This window comes from Salvelinus alpinus, chromosome 13 (genome assembly GCF_045679555.1).
Source record: "Salvelinus alpinus chromosome 13, SLU_Salpinus.1, whole genome shotgun sequence".
Classification (NCBI taxonomy): domain Eukaryota; kingdom Metazoa; phylum Chordata; class Actinopteri; order Salmoniformes; family Salmonidae; genus Salvelinus; species Salvelinus alpinus.
The window spans coordinates 29,652,400-29,668,072 of NC_092098.1; the positions used below are offsets into that span (position 1 = coordinate 29,652,400).

The 15,673-nt window shown below is 42.0% G+C and overlaps 1 protein-coding gene across 3 annotated transcripts in view; it reads left to right on the forward strand.

Moving 5' to 3' along the window:
• The window catches only part of LOC139538065 (homeobox protein cut-like 1), a 222,694-nt gene that overhangs the window by 130,873 nt on the left and 76,148 nt on the right, over nucleotides 1-15,673 (forward strand). The gene's annotated exons all lie outside the window — the stretch shown is intronic.

Consider the following 15,673-nt stretch of genomic DNA (forward strand, 5'->3'; position numbering starts at 1 on the left):
GTTTAGTCTTCAATGGTTCCTCATCCCTGACGACCCCTCAAAAACCAATGCTTCAATTTGGGGGCAACTGGGCCTTGGTGTCTAGTGTTTTTCTGTCCCTCCCTAATCCTGGTAGAGTTCCGTTGGCGTCATTATTGTTGTGTACTTGAGCATTATGTGCCTTCAGAAAGTATTCCCACCCCTGAACTTTTTCCACATTTTGTGTTACAGCCTGATTGTTAAATTGATTATGTTTAGATTTTTTTTGTCATTAGCTTGCACACAATGCCCCATCATGTCAGTGGAATTATGTTATTCAACATTTTTACAAATTATACTAAACAATAATATCAACACAACATGCAACAATTTCAACATTTTTACTGATTTACAGTTCATATAAGGAAATCAGCCAATTGAAATAAATTCATTAGGCCCTAATCTATGGATTTCACATGACTGGGCAGGGGCGCAGCCATGGGTGGGCCTGGGAGGGGCCCACCCACTGGGGAGACAGGCCCAGCCAATCAGAATGAGTTTTTCCCCACAAAAGTACTTTATTACAGACAGAAATATTCCTCATTTTCATCAGCTGTCCAGGTGGCTGATCCCAGACGATCCTGCAGGTGAAGAAGCCGGATATGGGCTAGCGCGGTTACACGTGCTCTGTGGTTGTGAGGCAGGTTGGACATACTGCCAAACTCTCTAAAATTACGGAGGCGGCTTATGGTAGAGAAATTAACATTCAATACTCTGGCAACAGCTCTGGTGGACATTCCTGCAGTCAGCATGCCAATTGCACGCTCTCTCAACATCTGTGGCATTGTGTTGTGTGACAAAACTGCACATTTTAGTGTGGCTTTTTATTGTCCCCCAGCACAAGGTGCACCTGTGTAATGATCATGCTGTTTAATCAGATCTTGATATGCAACACCTGTTAGGTAGATGGATTATCTTGGCAAAGGAAACTGCTCACTAACAGGGATGTAAACAAATTTGTGTGCAACATTTTTGAGAAATAAGTGTTTTGTGTGTAGAAACATTTCTGGGATATTTTATTTCAGCTCATGGAACATGGAACCATCACTTTACATGTTGCGTTTATATTTTTGCTCAGTAAAATTAAAAATTAAAATCTGAAATGTCTTGATTTAATAAATATTCAACCACTTTATTATGGAAAGCCTAAATAATTTCAGGAGTAAAAATGTGCTTAACAAGTCACATAATAAGTTACATGAACTCTGTGTGCAATATTAGTGTTTAACATGATTTTTGAATGAGTACCTCATCTCTGTACTCCACACATACAATGATCTGTAATAACACTTTGGATGGTGTATCAATACACCCAGTCACTACAAAGATACAGTCGTCCGTCCTACTTAGTTGCCGGACAGGAAGGAAACCACTCAAGAATTTCACCATGAGGCCAACGGTGACTTTAAAACAATTACAGCGTTTAATGGCTGTGATAGAAAACTGAGGATGGATCAACAACATTGTAGTTACTCCACAATACTAACCTAACTGACAGAGTGGAAAGAATGAAGCCTGTACATAATACAAATATGCATTCTGTTTGCAACAAGGCATTAAAGTAAAACTGCAAACAATGTGGCAAATGAATTAACTTTTGTCCTGAATACAAAGTATTATGTTTGGGGCAAATCCAACACAACACATCACTGAGACCCACTTCATATTTTCAAGCATGGGGGTGGCTGCATCATAATACGGTTATGCTCGTCATCGGCAAAGACTATGGAGTTTTTTCTGTTAAAAAGAAACGGAATAGAGCCAAGCACAGGCAAAATCCTAGATGAAAACTTGGTTCACTCTGCTATGCAACAGACACTGGGAGACAAATTCACCTTTCAGCAGGACACATAACCTAAAACACAAGGCCAAATATACACTGTTGCTTACCAAGACAACGTTGAATGTTCCTGAGTGGCCTAGTTACAGTTTTGACTTAAATCGGCTTAAAAATCTATGGCAAGACTTGAAAATGGTTGTCTAGCGATGATCAACAACCAACTTGACAGAGCTTGAAGAATTAAAAAATAAATAATGTGCGAATATTGTTCAATCCAGGTGAGCAAAGCTCTTAGGGACTTACCCAGAAAGACTGATTGTAAAGGTGATTCTAACATGTATTAACTCAGGGAGTTGAATACTTATCCAATGAAGATAAATTAGTGCTTTATTTATTTATTTATAAAAAAAAATGTTCCACTTTTTTTGTGGAGATGTAGACCGATGTAGGGTCAACAAATGTACAAATATTGGCAGCATAATGTTTGTAAATGTAGGATTTAAACACAAACAAGCATTATATGCCCTACCCACCTGCCCCATATTTTTGGGGGTTAGTAGTTTTTGCTAAACAAGGGTTTAGCAATTTAGTACAAGGCTTAAGTGTCCATCTAATTATAATGTAGCACTAATCACATTGGGGGGGGAAATATTTGTGTTAATAGTCTTTCATTCATTGATGGAGGCAGAGAAGAGAGCGAGTGGGATGGAGGGCCCCGTAGAGAGAAAGAAGGAGAGGGAGGGGAAAAGGGAGGGATGGAAACGGTTTACTGAATCTCTGTGGAGATCCCCCTCATTATTATACACTCTGGGAGGCTGATACACATACACACACACACTAACTTCACATTGACAGAATTCCTACATACACACACAATCACACTTCCTACAACAGCACAGACAGATCACCCACATTGAGTGTACACACACACTCTGTCTCAGTGCTCAGACAGAAGACCTTGTACCTTATCAATGGCTCCTTGTTCAGTCTCTGAGGGCTAATTACATTGGAGCTGAGAGCGCACCCTGGAAAACATTCCCCCACTTCGAGCGCGCCCTGGAAAACAGTACCCCACTGCCACAGTCCCCGACAGCACTCTTTTGACCGGGTCTTTTCCCAACAACATGCCTCTCTTCATCCTTCCTCTCTTGCAGGGCCATCCCCCTCCCACACTTCCTGTATGGCAGGGCCATCCTCCTCTCTTCCCTCACTTCCTCTCTGGCAGGGCCATCCTCTGGGCTGCCTGTTTACTCACCAACTATCTATATATATAGATCTATATATATATTCATATATTCATTCATATATATATATATCTCACTCACTCACACACACACACATTCAGAGAAGTTTTATTGGCATGTGAAACATATGTTTACATTGCCAAACCAAGTGAAATAAGCAGAAGTGAGAAGAAACAAATTTAACATCACCAAAAAACTATTAGAAATTAACACTAAACATTGCACTCAAAAATGTTTTAAAAAGATAGACATTTCAAGTGTTATATTATCAGCTATGTACAGAATTTTAGCAATGTGCAAATAGTTGTAGTACGAATAGTGGGGGAAGATAAATAAACAGATAAATATTGGGGATATTTCAAATGTTGTTTGGGGTTGTATGGCAACTGGCCACAAATCTTGCTGCTGTTGTATTTTGCCTAACAGATATAGGTGTTTATCAATGTTTGATTTGTTTTCAAATTCTTTGTGGGTCTGTGTGATTTGTGGAAAATGTGTGTCACTAATGTGGTCATACATTTGGAAGGAGTTTAGAACGTTCAGCACTGTTTCCACCACATTTTATGGGCAGTGAGCACATCCTGTCTTTTCTTGAGGGCCAGGTTTGCCTATGGTGACCTTTCACAAAAGCAATGCTTACTGAGTCTGTACATAGTCAAGGATTTTCTTAATTTTGGGTCAGTCACAGTGGTCAGGTATTCTGCCACTGTGTACTCTCTTTTTAGGGCCAGATAGCATTCAAATGTGCTACATTTTTGGTGATTATTTCCAGTGTGTCATAGTTATTTTGCTTTCTCATCATTTGGTTGGGTCTAATTGTGTTGCTGTCCTTGGGCTCTGTGGGGTCTGTGTTTGTGAACAGAGACCCAGAACCAGCTGGCTGAGGGGACACTTCTCTAGTTTCATTTCTCTGTAGGTGAGGGCTTTGTGGTGGAATGTGTGGGCACCGTTAGGGCTGTGGCGGTCATGACATTTTGTCAGACATTTTTTTGTCATGCAAAAGACTCGTAATTGACCGTTAATTAACATAAACCCGTTTAGCATCTCCAGGCCTCCACGCATACAGTACAAGCTGCATACAAGCAGCTGATGCAGGCTCGTGCAACATCTGTAATAAATCAATGTATATACACCACAATAAATCCTTTATTTATTTTGGGCAGGTCTAAAGAAATGATGATGATGATATGAAGAATTTGTTTTTCAGAAGAACAATATAACTTGGCCTACTGTATGTTATCTGGCTATGCGCCATGCCATAGGCTGTAGCTTGTTCATTTAACAGACAAGATAAGCTTATAAGTCCCATGCCATTATTTTATATTATGATTTTATAGTAAGAAGAATATAATTGAACTAGCTGAATAACATAGAAGGATATTTTTACCATTCCAGAGAGAGTGCATGTATGAAGTGGTTATGTTGAGCGTAAAAGTGATATTTTGAAACAGGGTCTATACACTAGATTTAGAGTTATTTGGTAACTTTAGTTGTTAATGATGCAAACCTTAGAATGTTTTAGTCGCAAGATGCGACTATCTGCTATTGATGATTTGAGAAAGTCGCAAAGAAAGGTTACCCTCTGTTCCTTGCCTCAGGCTGCACAGATTGTTATTACATCAAGTGATCATATTTTCACCCATCAGACTATTCTCAATTTAATCTTGTCTTTACTAATATGTCAAATTTGTTTTGATTTAGAATGGTCCATTATCAAATGGTCAGGGGCAGGGGAAAATGTATGTCATCTGTATGCACTGGAATAGTGAATGGAGGCCATTTTCCCGCCGGTTCGATTTTAACTCAAGCTGGGTAGGCTACTCCGGTTATTTCACTCCACACATCAACCACTGTTTGAGGAGCATGCAGTCTCTTGCTGCGCGACTCTGTATGCCATGGGCTCTCCAACCCTGTTCCCGCAGCTACCCAGTGCTTCATTTGGGAAACCAAGTGAAATCTGTTCAGGAACATCGATAGTAGCCTAACATGTTTTCACATCAAAACATATTTAATTCAACTGTTGACAGCCCCTCTCTCTCTGCATGCTTCAAAATCAAATACAAATTTACTATAATTGAAGGGCAATTCTGAATTTGTTTAATTTTGGATTATAGGCTAGACCAATATTGAAGAAAAAAAAGACATCTCAAATCTTTTGGGGGGGTTTTCTGTCACGCTTAATAAAAATTAGGATGAGAATTGTCGGAGTGGCATTGACTAAAATACAGTAGAATAGAATACACTATATACAAATGAAATTAGTAAAGCAGTATGTAAACATTATTAAAGTTACTAGTGTTCCGTTATTAAAGTGACCAGTGATTCCATGTCTATGTACAGTTGAAGTCGGAGGTTTACATACACCTTAGCCAAAATCATTTAAACTCAGTTTTTCACAATTCCTGACATTTAATCAGAGTAAAAATTCCCCTTAGGTCAGTTAGGATCACCACTTTATTTTAGGAATGTGAAATGTCAGAATAATAGTAGAGAGAATGACTTATTTCAGCTTTTATTTCTTTCATCACATTCCCAGTGGGTCAGAAGTTTACATACACTCAATTAGTATTTGGTAGCATTGCCTTTAAATTGTTTAACTTGGGTCAAACGTTTCGGGTAGCCTTCCACAACCTTCCCACAATAAGTTGGGTGAATTTTGGCCCATTCCTCCTGACAGAGCTGGTGTAACTGAGTCAGGTTTGTAGGCCTCCTTGCTCGCACACGCTTTTTCAGTTCTGCCCACAAATTTTCTATGGGATTGAGGTCAGGGCTTTGTGATGGCCACTCCAATACCTTGACTTTGTTGTCCTTAAGCCATTTTGCCACAACTTTGGAAGTATGCTTGGGGTCATTGTCCATTTGGAAGACCCATTTGTGACCAAGCTTCAACTTCCTGACTGGTCTTAAGCTGTTGCATCAATATATCCACATAATTGTCCTCCCTCATGATGCCATCTATTTTGTGAAGTGCACCAGTCCTTCCTGCAGCAAAGCACCCCCACAACATGATGCTGCCAGTCCCGTGCTTCACGGTTGGGATGGTGTTCTTCGGCTTGCAAGCCTCCCCCTTTTTCCTCCAAACATAAATGGTCATTATGGCCAAACAGTTCTATTTATGTTTCATCAGACCAGAGCACATTTCTCAAAAAAAGTACGATCTTTGTTCCCATGTGCAGTTGCAAATCGTAGTCTGGCTTTTTTATGGCGGTTTTGGCACAGTGGCTTCTTCCTTGCTGAGCGGCCTTTCTGGTTATGTCGATATAGGACTTGTTTTACTGTGGATATAGATACTTTTGTACCTGTTTCCTCCAGCATCTTCCCAAGGTCCTTTCCTGTTGTTCTGGGATTGATTTGCGCTTTTCGCACCAAAGTACGTTCATCTCTAGGAGACAGAACGCGTCTCCTTCCTGAGCGGTATGGCGGCTGTGTAGTCCCATGGTGTTTATACTTGCGTACTATTGTTTGTACAGATGAACGTGGTACCTTCAGGCGTTTGGAAATTGCTCCCAAGGACGAACCAGACTTGTGGAGGTCTCCAATTTTTTTTTCTGAGGTCTTGGCTGATTTCTTTTGATTTTCCCATGATGTCAAGCAAAGAAGCACAGAGTTTGAAGGGTGGCCTTGAAATACATCCACAGGTACACCTCCAATTGACTCAAATTATGTCAATTAGCCTATCAGAAGCTTCTAAAGCCTTGACATCATTTTCTGGAATTTTCCAAGCTGTTTAAAGGCACAGTCAACTTAGTGTATGTAAACTTCTGACCCACTGGAATTGTGATAGAGTGAATTATAAGTGAAATATTCTGTCTGTAAACAATTGTTGGAAAAATTACTTGTGACTTGCCAAAACTATAGTTTGTTAACAAGAAGTTTTTGGAGTGGTTGAAAAACAAGTTTTAATGACTTCCAACCTAAGTGTATGTAAACTTCCAACTTCAACTGTATAGCATTTCTTAATAGCATGCAATTTGTTCGGCTTCAATGTCTCATCATGGTTGAGTATTGTTCTTTTCTAGTGGATTGTAATTTTGCTGTGGTCTGATAGGGATGTCAGTTGGCTGACTGTGAACGCTCTGAGAGACTCTGGGTTGAGGTCGGTGATAAAGTAGTCTACAGTACTACTGCCAAGAGATGAGCTACAGGTGTACCTACTGTATGAGTCCCCTCGAACGCTACCATTGACTATGTACAGACCCAGCAGGCGACAGAGCTGCAGGAGTTGTGACCTGTTGTTTTGTCGTAGTTGTGTATAGGGGGCATATTGGGGAGGGAATGCTGTCAACTCCAGGTAGGTGTTGTCCCCATGTGTGCTGAGAATGTCAGGTTCTTGTCCAGTTCTGGCATTTAGGTCGCCACAGACTTGTACATGTCCCTGGTCCTGGAAATGGTTGATCTCCCCCCACTATGATGGAGAAGCTGTCATCATTAAAGTATGGGGATTCTATTGGGAGGATATAGGTAGCACACAGAATTACATTTTTCTCTGTTGAGAGAATGTCCCTATTAATTTCTAACCAGATGTGAAATGCTCCTGTTATGATTAATTTAATAGTGGGTTATGTCTGATCTATACCAAATTAACATACCCAAAGTCATCTTCCTGTTATACTCCTGATAGTTTGGTGGATGGGACTACCAGTTCTCTGTAACCTAAAGGGCAACCAGTGGGTCCATCTCCTCTATACCATGTTTCTTGTAGGACTGGTGGTACTGTGGTCTGGGTGCAGGTCTGGGGGGGGGGGGGGGGGTCTTGCAGGTCTAGGTGGGAGTCTTACAGGTCTGTGTGGGTTGCTCATTGCTCTGTTGCTCATGTGTGAGGTACTGAAACTGCGGTTAAGTGCGATGTCTTGCAGGGTCCTGGCAAAGGTGGGGACCATGGCCTTGTAGAGATGTACCTAGCTATACAGGCTGTCCAAATCCAGGATGGGGTTTTGAGGCACAGTCACGGGAAATGCTTGCATTCATCCTCTGTATGGTGACAGGTTGAACGTTTTTTCGTGGTAGCAGAGTGGTGATGGCCACTCGTGTGTTAGGGAAAGTGGAAGAAGCTTTTTCAATCACTCCCTGGAGGTCTGTGGCCACCCTTTTCTGCTGGGCCTCAGGTCGTTTGTATCTGTGTGTATTATTATGTGCCTGGGGGATCCGAATTGGTCCTCTGATAGCAGCTCCAGGTCTCGCCGGGTGTTTGGACACCACAGTTTAGCCACTTTGTGTTTAGGAAATAGTTTGTTTTCTTGCACAAATTTCCTGTTTGAGTCTATAAGGAGCACAATCTATCGCGTTTGTGTGTCCTCAGTGGGTGTGTAGCGGTGCTCAGGAGGGCTTTCAGGGGGTGCTAGGAGGGGTGTCTGATGGGTTGGTGGGTCCTATCTTGTCTCTCCCCCCCTCCCTCTGGGGTCAGGTGCAGTAATGGTCACAGCTGGAAGCCAAACCCATGTTCTCACTCACACACAGTTTCTATGTTTTTATGTGGATTGCTCTGCTCCTGGTGTCATTCTCACTACAGTAGATTATGTAATCCATGCAGGGCTAGTGCATCTTCTTTCTCACTCACTTACACACACACTCTCCTTCCGCCTGGCCCCTCAGTGTGTCTGCCTGTGGCCGTCTCTTCCACCTCTCTCCGGTAGAAACTGTGTGTGTGTGTGTTTGTTTGTGTGTGTGTGTTTGTTTGTGTGTGAGCGTTTGTTCGTGTGTGTGCGTGCATGTATGGACGGAACGTTGAGCTGTATATGAGAGAGCAGTGGGTTCTTGCCAACTTGTCTCAACGGGGGCTAGGCGGCACGTATGTTAGTATGTTAAATAAGCGTGCGTGTGTGTCACATGGTAATGAGCAGGAAAGAAAGGAGGAGACGGGCGCGAGTCCTCGGGGGCCCCAGCCATAGTGCTTTGATCTGAGGCCCCCCTCAATCCCACAACCCCACAGAGACGACTCCCTCTGCCACACTCTGTCTCTACCCAAAGCCTTATACTTTGTCCATCTGCAGTTATAGATCTACATAAAGGCCATAAGATGTGTGTTAATAAACATATTTTTTTGCATAGGTCTATGCATTAGATTAAGTTACCCAATTTTTTTATTTATAGATTCCGATTCGCTTTGAAATCTTTGGTACATAAATAGCTTGTGGCATTGTGGCAAATGACTGCTCTGTAAATGTGTTGTCTCTATATTGTAACTCTGGAGTTCTAGAAGGATAAAGACCACTAGCTCTCAGAAACAGCTCTGTTTGATGTCCTCAGAACAGCTGTGACTTGCTGTCTTCATGTCCGTAAAACTGGACTCTGCTGGGCGAGAGCAGCCAAAGCCCTGTCTGTGCTATTGATTTTGAATTTAGACCTGAGCATGTCTGACTTCTCAATTGGGTTTCTGCCTTGATGAGGTGATATGTGTGTAATGTACTCTAGTTCTTTGGTCCTCACAAGACTGCTTTCCCCCACTTTTTTCCCTCTTCGTTCTTCACTCGCTACTCCTCTCCTTTAGCCACCTTGTTCTTTCTGTTTCCTTTTTTGCTCCTTACTCATTTCACTCTCTCATTCTTTCCCTTTCATACTCCTTCTCTCTCATACTCTTTATACTCCCTCACTATATTTATTTATTTCTCTCCCTTGTTTCTTTTATACACACACATTCTCTCTTTCTCTGTCCCTCCGTTCTGTTGTAAAGAAGTTAGTGTGTACAGTAGGAGTGTTTGCGAAGGAAAGAGAACCGCTGAAGCGCGATAATGGAATGCATCAATTCACTCTGCCGTTTGGGTACGATCCACCCTAAATCTCCTCTAACCATTCCTCCTTCTTTCCCCCCTTTTCTCTTCCCCTCCCCCTTTCCTCCTCCCTTTTTCATGCGTCTGTGGAGGAATGTCACTGTTTTGGCCCAGGCCCTCAAGGTGTCTATCGTCCCCCCGCTTCCTCCATCCCCATCCCTCGTCCCCCCACCCCCACGTCATGCCTGGGGCTCTCCATTGATGCAGACAGAAGCCCGGGCCTCAGTGTTTAGCGTGCCACGATCTGAAATTTTAATGCACTGCTTTACAACACAGACCTCCCTACACACACACATTATCAGCGCGGCGTCTGCTGGCTCGGTCTCCCCTGAGCCTTCCCCATTTACTGCACGGCTGAGCAGCGTGCCCGCCCAGGCACACACGCAAACACACACAGACACAGGCCCCGGATCAGGCGTAGACTGACTGACTTATTCCTCTTCCACTCAAAGGCACGCACACTCACACCTGCTTACCTAGAGGAGTTGGCTTGCTTTTGTTTTCATGTATGCCCTGTGTGTTTGTGAGAGCGAAACACGCACTGCTGTGCCTCGAGCATTAGGTCGTTTGGTGTGTCTGTGTTTGTCTCTGTGTGTCTCTTATTTTGCATTGATAATAGTCCAGCTGGAGGTATGACCGTGTGTGTACAGTACAGTACAGTGGATGCTCCTCCTAGCGGTGGGCTAGAGGACAGTATAGATAAAAACACCTTTACCCTGCAACATACACAGCAGATACAAATGGCTTACCTGGTATCACTTTCTGTATAAATTAATGCTATCCTCACACAGCAAAATGCATTGTACTGGCTATTTACGGTTGACGTTGGCTTTTTGCTGACAATCATAATTTGCTGTCCTATTTCACACATGTGCAAGTGGGTATTAATATGCATGTACGAATTGTAAATGTGTTTTTTGCATGTAACAAAGAAGTTTGGCATTTATGTTTGACCTTTTTGCCTTTGTTGTCGTTTTAGCCAGCTTTCATCACTTATGTATTAAATATATGCAGCTATTAACCTCTTAAATGTAAAGTCCCCATATTTGGGGACCCTATTTTTTTATTCAATTCAGTCTGGTATGAGAAGAATAGTTCCTATCTGCAAAAGCAGGGTGTCTGCTGAAAGCTGAGTATCTTGGCTATTGATCTGTGCCTTAAAATCTTTGGTATGACTTACTACCATATGCGGGCATACGAATGTATAAGGGCAGGCCGAGCCGATGACCTAATTTCAAGATGGCTGCTACCTACATTCCGGTTAGCGTTGTGAAGCATACACAAAGTAAACACAGAATACGTTGATTCACACCGAAAGCCGGGACACCACAGATCACGAGGATGTCTTATTTGTCTGCTTGTGACCTACCGTTATTGATCACCAGCCCCGAGAGTCAAAATGTTTATTTTACACAAGGTTTTCACCAAACAGCATTCATCTTACAAAGTAAGCTTAAATGTGGTCTATGTTTGAGCTATAGCTAAATTGGGGATAAGAAATGAATCCTTAGGTTGATAGGAACGAATCTAGCCTATTGCCAGTATTATCTGATAATGTATGACTTAATAGCAACATCAAATGTCCACTGAGTGACTATTTTTGCGCATGAAAAATATGTGTCCTGCATCCATTACACAGGGGATTGGCTACTATGGCACATTGACAGTCTTGTAGCCAATGAGATAAGCTTTCCAGGGATATGCAGTTGACAAGGCCTAGAACCTTTTAGGCTAAATGCGAACTATTGTTACCTGGCTCAGAGACGAGACACACCGAGCACAATACATTTCTTTGTAAACAGACTTCACCGCTTTAATTTCATCGCTTTAGCATTAAAGATGGCTTCTCAAAAGGGGGGAAAAAGTCGAAACGAAGAATATCGAACAGGAAGCTGAAAAGAAAAGGCAGCTATGAATAAGCATACCGACACAGAAGCTTTGAATAAAATACTGGAGCCGGACTCTGATTAGGGGAGCGATTTGGATGAGGATTTCGACTCGGCTGACGAATATTGCTTTCTAGAAGGATCCACTTTTAGATCTGTAAGTACATTATTTTCATGACTATATAGCTAATTGAGTATATGTATTTTGTTTTTTGTAAGTTGTCTGCTTTTTGTGCTTTGGATTTAGTTTACATAGGCCTATGTGTCACGTTCTGACCATAGTTCTTTTGTGTTTTCTTTGTTTTAGTGTTGGTCAGGACGTGAGCTGGGTGGGCATTCTATGTTGTGTGTCTAGTTTGTCCGTTTCTATGTATGACCTGATATGGTTCTCAATCAGAGGCAGGTGTTAGTCATTGTCTCTGATTGGGAACCATATTTAGGTAGCTTGTTTTGTGTTGGGGTTTGTGGGTGGTTGTCTTCTGTCTTTGTGTTCTCTGCACCAGATAGGACTGTTTCGGTTTTGCCACGTTTGTTATTTTGTATTTGTGTAGTGTTCACGTTTTTCGTCTTTCATTAAACATGTTGAACACGAACTCTTCAGATGAAGAGGAGGAAGGCTAACAAGTAATTTCAATGTTATATAATTCCAAAGTAGTTATTGTCATATTAGGTCACTGTTTACTGTTCTAAATTTCATCCTTGTAACTTCTCTCATGGCCATTGTTTATTTGTGGTTCTCACCTCTGCCTTTGTCTCCAAAGTGTTACTGTTTGCATTGTGTGTGTGTGTGTGCTTCACACCTTCTATGCGAGTCTCTGTACAGATAAAGTTTAGGCTTGGTGTTTTTACTTCACAGTAATGTCGTAGTCAACTGTAATTCTGTGTCTTACAACAATACATCCCTTTATTTTATTCACCACAGAGTGGAGGATGCAGTCGATTTGGATGATGACATTTGGTAGCCACCCCTCCCCAGCAAGCAACCCCTTTCTGACCCCATCTGATGGTTCTACATCCACTTTTCACAGATCTCTTGAAAAAGAAAATAGAGGTTTGTGGCACCATTCGTCCTAACATAAATCAGGTTCCCCAAGACTAAGGTAAACAACATGACAAAGACAGCGGAGAGGGGGACCATATGTTGGATCAGGACTAACAAGCTGCTTTTTGTGACACGGAAGGACACTAGGGAAGTAACTATGCTTACCACACAGGATAAGGCATTCAATAACAACCGTGTCTCAAGGAGGGTGAAAAAGGAAGAATTTCCCAGTTTCTGTGAAGGACTACAATGCCAACATGGGGGGTGTCGACCTATCTGATGCTCTGATAGGCTACTACCAGGTCCTCCACAAGACCAGGAAGTGGTATAAGACTTTTTCTACCACTTTGTGGACATTGCTACAGTAAATGCTTTATTCTCCACAAGCAGATGGCCAAAGCAAAAGGTCAAATCCCTCCCCTCTCTCCCAGTTGGCCTTCCGAGAGCAGCTGGTGTTGGAAAAGGCTGAATTGGAGGCCCAAAGCAACCTCACAACCATCACAAGACGCCCCACTCAAGGTGAGCGCCACTATCAAACACACATGTCAAAAGGAAGAACTGCAAGTTTGCACAAAACAAAGGGTGAAATGCCAGATCTTCTGTCCGAAATGTGAGTTGGCTTTTTGTTTCCTGGCAGAGAGGGACTGCTTCAAAGACTATCACTACATGCACAAGCTATGGTGAAAGTTAAATCGAATAATCTACACCTGGATTGTAATAGTTCATCTTATTTCTATTTTAGTGAAGGACACGTGTGTAACCAAGTTTGTGTTTGATAATACATTTTATATTTTTTTTAATGTTTATCTGTTGCTTTTATATTGTTTTTGTAAACAGTTCATTTGAATGTGGGAACAATACTTTGGATATGCCTAGGCTAAATGTTTAGGCACTTTGGAGAGGTTGAAAAAACACTTGGATATCCCCTGTATGTCCCCCGACACCACCACAATGTTTGCAAGAGGTTGGTGTGGTAGATATGTAGTTCTTATAGTGAACAATAACTTTTAGGCACATCCAGAGTGCGAAAACAGTGCAATTACCACATTCGGACACTTTGGAGAGGTTGAAAGGACACTTGAATGTACCTTGGATACCCCATAACACCACCACAATGTTTGTGAGGTTGATATGGTACAAATTGTGTTTTTATACTGAACAAATAGCATTTAGGGATTGGAAATATGTAATAGCACTGGAATGTTCTCATTTACAGACATATGCCACTTTGGAGAGGTTTAGGGACACTTGGAAATGCCCCGTGACCACACCTGACACTACTTACTAAAACATCTGCCCATTTCTAGTTGTTAGCTCTATTAATCCCATTTTTTTCTAATATTGTTCACATTTTGTGAACATCTGATGTGTTTCCAGCTCTAGGCATCAATAATTCACTCATAGCTTGTCAATGAAAGATTACTTTCAAAATAAAAAAAGGATTTGTTTTTATTTTGTGTGTGCTTGATCTTGTGTATTCTGAACTATGTAACTCCTATCTTCTGATCATCTCATAATCTCCCAGATGTCTTCTTTCCAAATATACCACATTTTGGCATGTCAGAATCATGTAATTACACATGACTAGCAGTTACTTTTGGGTATGTCTATTTAGGCAGAAATCTAGATTATCTAGAGGTATTGAGCAAGACTGAAGTGTTCTGTTTAGTATGTTCAAACTATAGTTGGCTTGTAGTCTTTTGGGGGACTGCTGAAAGCCCAATTTGAATTAATCTTAACCTTTGGACTGACTAAAGTGCTTTTAAGAACTCCATGGAGGCAAATACCATCTTATCCATTTAGAAAACTGCCGTCTAAATGGAGTGAGGTGTTTTGGTATGTGTGTGTGCATGTGTGTTTGCACGTGGGTGTTTGTTCATGTATGTAAGGTAGCTAGCATTGCCAGGGGGCTGAGGGCTCCAGTACACCTGGCTCTCAGCACACCACCATGTGTATCGCTCCAGTGGAGCCCGTTTTAGAAAATCCCCAAACACCCAACTGCACTTTGATGTACAGACCAGAGCCATCGCACGCTTCTGGGCTATGTAGACTGATGATTTTGTGTGTGTGTCTTCCCCATCTCTCCTGCCTCTGTGGTACCTCCTGGGCCCAGTTTTTCTGAAGTAATCTAGATTTTGCCGATAGGATTAAATGCATAGAAATACAAGGATTCGTCTGTAGTACTGTACACGTGCGCTTGTTGTTTGTGTGTAGATGAGTATACATTGTGTGTGCTTGCGTGACTGTATACAGTGGGGAGAACAAGTATTTGATACACTGCCGATTTTGCAGGTTTTCCTACTTACAAAGCATGTAGAGGTCTGTAATTTCTATCATGGGTACACTTCAACTATGAGAGACGGAATCTAAAACAAAAATCCAGAAAATCACATTGTATGATTTTTAAGTAATTAATTTGCATTTTATTGCATGACATAAGTATTTGATACATCAGAAAAGCAGATCTTAATATTTGGTACAGAAACCTTTGTTTGCAATTACAGAGATCATACGTTTCCTGTAGTTCTTGACCAGGTTTGCACACACTGCAGCAGGGATTTTGGCCCACTCCTCCATACAGATCTTCTCCAGATCCTTCAGGTTTCGGGGCTGTCGCGGGGCTATACGGACTTTCAGCTCCCTCCAAAGATTTTCTATTGGGTTCAGGTCTGGAGACTGGCTAGGCCACTCCAGGACCTTGAGATGCTTCTTACGGCGCCACTCCTTAGTTGCCCTGGCTGTGTGTTTCGGGTCGTTGTCATGCTGGAAGACCCAGCCACGACCCATCTTCAATGCTCTTACTGAGGGAAGGAGGTTGTTGGCCAAGATCTCGCGATACATGGCCCCATCCATCCTCCCCTCAATACGGTGCAGTCATCCTGTACCCTTTGCAGAAAAGCATCCCCAAAGAATGATGTTTCCACCTCCATGCTTCA